This window comes from Octodon degus, unplaced genomic scaffold (assembly GCF_000260255.1).
Source record: "Octodon degus isolate 3935 unplaced genomic scaffold, OctDeg1.0 scaffold00231, whole genome shotgun sequence".
Taxonomy (NCBI): Eukaryota; Metazoa; Chordata; class Mammalia; order Rodentia; family Octodontidae; genus Octodon; species Octodon degus.
Genome location: NW_004524807.1, coordinates 3,140,681 through 3,145,526, shown reverse-complemented (window position 1 = coordinate 3,145,526; position 4,846 = coordinate 3,140,681). Strand labels below are relative to the sequence as shown.

The 4,846-nt window shown below is 40.3% G+C and overlaps 1 pseudogene; it reads right to left on the bottom strand.

Moving 5' to 3' along the window:
- Nucleotides 1–405: 405 nt before the first annotated feature.
- LOC101575147 overlaps nt 406–4,846 on the bottom strand; it is a 6,477-nt pseudogene continuing 2,036 nt past the window's right edge.

Below are 4,846 nucleotides of genomic sequence, written 5' to 3'. Positions count from 1 at the left end.
CCCTTGATGTACTACCTTAGCATAGGCCTGTAGCAACAGGGCCAATAGACCGTGGACTGATAGTTGCCCAACAGCTGAAAAGATCTTCCTCCCTTGTATGTTATCTTGGGTATTTTGTCACAGTAATGGAAAACTAACACAGACTCCAATGCCACTATTTATTACCATAAACCAGAAAAAGATGTAGTACGTAGAAAGGTGACTGTTGTGGTTCACTATGAAACATATTGTTTGTCACTAATTACAGACAAGTCAAATGTATTTTATTCAGTAGATCATTCTAGTTACCATTTCTTAGATTATATGTATAGTATACATCTTTACTAAATAGCGAAAGATTAAGTAGTCATCCACATCATGTGATAATTCGTGTATCAATTTTATATGCTTTCACAATTATTTTCCTCAAATTTCACCTTTCAGCATTCCCATAAATGCAGCTGGCATGTTATCAAATCCTTTGATAATGTGTTTGCAGTACTGGATTTTGTCCTCTACAATCCATTTCATCAACTCTTTCAGAGCTTCCTCGTGGACATCTCCTTGCCACCTGGTGACCAGGAACCCTTCCATTCAAAGTTGCTTATAGATAACACTCTCTGGGGATAGGCCTGGGGGAAATGGGCCAGTGTGGCTATACACAGAGATGGCCCCATAGATTGCAATTCTTACAAATTCCTTCATTCGGGGTATAACAGTGTTGGAGAACTCTCCATCTACATTATCAAAATGGCATTCATTACCATCAGTGGAGGCCTTTCTCAATGCTTCTTCCAAAGAATCTACCTTCTTGTAGTTAAAGGCAACATTAAATTCAACTTAAGAAAGGCAACCTTTGCATTAGACCCTGCAGTTTCAACAACTTTGCAGCTCTTGAGCTTAGCTATCTGCCCCACAACAGAGCCAACTGCTCCTGCTGCTGCATTAACCAGCATAGTTTCTTCATCCTTTATGCGACAGATGTCCAGCAGGCCAAAGGAAGCAGTTAGGCCTAGCATGCCAACTGCCCCCAGGGCCAAATACAGAAGTAATGTATCTTGCCACTCTGTAGACAGTTTTTCCAGTCCTTTCCCATCAGAAATGGAGTGTTGTTCAGCCTGAAACAGCCACTATGATAGTTCCTGTTGGGAAGGCTGAGTTTTTACTTTCTACAACTTTGGCCACTTGGTGCCCCATCATTGTATCACCCTCCTTCAGTCTTTTGGATGCCCCTCTCATGTAAGGATGCAGAGAGATAAAGAAGGCTTCATGCAGGACCTCTCCATTTTTTAAGGGTGGGAGCTCAGTAGTCTTCGACTCAAAGTCACTCTTAGTAGGCTTGCCCTGAAAGTGCTCTTCAGGGTCAGGCTCTTAGCATTAACCATCATGAGGCTCGAGAGTCCACTGGTCCCACTTCCTAGAGTACCACAAGGGTTGCTTACACAAGGTACTTCTAAAAGAATATGGCTGTTCTGGAAATTTCTATTACATTTTTGAAAATAAATTTTAATAAGCACTTATTTTTAAGGTAATATGTTCATGATTAGACAAATAATTCAAATAATGCAGAAAGCATGAGCAATATTGATAACCTCATTTTTCTCCCTGATTCTTACCTATTGGAAAGAATTGTAAGGATTTCATAACACACTCTAGAAATATGTAAATAGTATTTTTTCTATTCTAGTTATGAACTTTATATATTATTTGGTTATGTTGCATGCTAGTTTTTTGTATGATTTTGTTATTTTTTAATGCTTGTATGTGGTAGCATAATCTAGGTTCAATTTTTATGTTTCCATTTTCTTTTTTGGCAGAACTGGGGATTAAACTCAGGACCTTGCGCTTAGCAGGCAAGTGCTTATTCTACTGAGCCATCTCCCTAGCTCCTACATTTCCATTTGATGCAAGAGTTACTGGTATATTTTTCCAGATGTGGCATTTAACATTAGCTAGTCAAAAATGATAAGACTGTTGATTTTATTTTTTATATGTGAGATTTATGGCTAAAATGGAAGATGTCACTAGAGGAATTCTGTTTGGTTAGTTTTTTATTTTTTTATTTTAGAGAAGGGTCTACAGGGTGTTAGGGCCTCACTACTAGATCAGACTCATAGTGATCCACCTGTTTACAGCCTCCCAAGACATGGGATTACAGGTGCATTCCACCACACCGAGTCTCAATTGCCATCTCAGCACATCCCAGGGGCAGGGCCATCACAGCAGACCTGGGAATTGAACTCTCATCCCCTGCAACTGCTTGCAGGTGCTTTAACCCACTGAGCTATTTGGCTGGCTCAAAGTTGAAAAGGATTTTTTATTTGTTTGTTTGTTTGTTTGTTTTTTTGACTGGCTCAGGCTGCCTTAAGTGCAGGTGTGGTATGGCATGTGTAGCTAGGGAACAAGCCGTGGTCCCACGAGTCTGATTGGGTTTGCCCAGGCTGATACTTAAACAATTGAATTAACTGGCAAGTCCCACTACAGGGATTTTTACAGTAGTTTTTTTTTCCCATTTCTGGTACAGGAATCAAACTCAGGACCTTGAACTTGCCACACAGTTGCTTATGCCACTGAGTTATCTCTCAGCCATGTTTTACAATAATTTTGATAGCATATATTTTTTGATGGCCTTACAACACCTGTCATAAGCAGGTGAGTTACATTTTGATACTTTGCCCTTGAATAATATTTTAGACTAAAAGATCTTGTAGGCTTTTTTCTTTATTATGTATTTGGTACATGGTCTCATTTTACAGCTCCAACTCGCAGTGATCTTCCTGTTTTCAGGCTCTGCAGCCCTGGGATTACAGGTATGCATCACCACGCCAGGTCTTGGTGGCCAGCTCAGCTTGCCTGGGGGCAGAAGCAGGGCTGGCATGGCATCACATGCTGGGGATTAAATCCCAGTCCCTGTGCTTATCTAAGCATGCCCTTAGTTCACTGAGCTATCTCACTGGCCCATTTTGTTCTCTATATACTAGAAGAGTCCATTAAAATGCTTTCCTTTCCTTTAGAAAAATCAATACACTCTACCTTCAGGTTACACTGAAAAATGTGAAAGTGTTTCAATTAGCGTAAGTATGACAAGGTATCTTGTTGAGGACATTGCTAAAATCAACTGCTATAAATGTTCGAACAAGTCAGGTTTGTATCCATGAGAAACTCACAGCTGAGAGAGTACCTGAACAAACAACAGGAAAGTCAGCATTTCAGTTCCTGCCTGTCTAACAAAGGATTATGGAATCGTCCACAAGCAAAAGCTACATCGTGAAAATTTACATTTTCCTTCTGTCGGACACTTCCTTCTAACATTATCCTCCCAACAAGGGCTCCTTTTCTTATGCCAGTATTCTATTCCCTGAACTGCAGCTTGGCAGCAGCCAGGTCTCAAATTTCAACCACATGTATTTCAAAAAATCAAAAGATCCTTATTTGGCACTTCAGTCACATATCTTTAAAAGCTGGGTTTGTGCGTCAGATTTAAAAATAATTGAAACCAGGGGGTTCAGAAAACCAAACTTTTCTTCCAAGATGTTTCAACTTCAACTGATTCCAAAAACATTGAAAGCAACAGAATGGAAACAAGAATAGAAACCACATACAGCCTGCAGCATAGTATACTGACAGGTCGGCAGAAATGAACTCAAAATGTGCTCTCTACCCCTGAGACAGGATGGGGTCCTTGTAGTGCTTGTTTGCTCGAAGGCCTGCCTGAAAATAGCCCTTCCTTGATTTCTGCAAGTCTCGGGGTGAGGGAAGAGCCTAACGAGGTCATTTTTTGTTAATATTGAACTCATATCCAGACATGGGAACATATGTACAAATTTGAGGTTGATTTTCAATATTAAAATCACATTAAAACTGTATACATATATATTTCACGGACACAATTGATTTTCCATTTCTCAAATTTGCCTTTTCTAGGGGTGGAATTCTTGCATCATGTTCTTGTCACAGTCTTGAACAGTTCTGTGGAGAGTGTGCTTATGTCCTTCTGAACAACTTGGCTTGAAGTTTTGCTTCAGTTCGAATATTTGTCAGGTTGACCTAGTCAAGTGAAAACAGCACTATCTAAATGCCTTAAAGATCTGCTTTGTGTGTCTGTTAGTTTTAGAATTTTAAGTGGAAAAGTGCCCAGTTGCCTTAAGGAAAATCGAGGCCTGTCATAAAATGTAGATAAGACACAGAGTAATTGGCAAGACATTCCTTGCAGATTCGCGATGCATGCGTCTCTCATGTTGTTCAGTGGAGCAGCAAGGCCGTAATTTTTTCATTCCAGACCAGAAAGTAGAGCTCTCGCTCAAGAGGAAACCTAAGGAGGAATTTTTCTCTCCTTAGAAGTATACAAAAAGAAGGGTTCAATCACCTGTCTAGCCTGCCCTGCCCCTGGGGCATGCTGAGCAGGTGACCAAGTCCAGGGATGGTGGTGCATGCCTGTTATTCCAGCTCTGGGGAAGCTGAAAACAGAAGGATCCCTACAAGTCCAAGCTGCATAGTGAGATCCTGTACCAAATATATAAATGGAAAAAAATGTACAAAAAGACTAAATAGTAAGTAACTTAATTTTTTATATAATTGGTTTTGACTCTAAATTGGCATATGTAAACCTTTTGTATAATTAAGAGATATAGGGCCCAAGCGATAGCTCAGCCATCTAAGTGCCTGTCTGGCAAGTGCAAGGGCCCAGATTTGATCCCCGGTACCGCATAACTTGCTGGTCCAGCATCTGAAGTTCTGAGTCAGTACAGAGACCAGACATAGTGGCCTACTCCTGTAATCCTAGTTCTGGGGAAGCTAAAAACAAGAGGATCACTATGAGTGTGAACTGTGTAATGAGACCCTGTACCAAATATATATATAAATATAT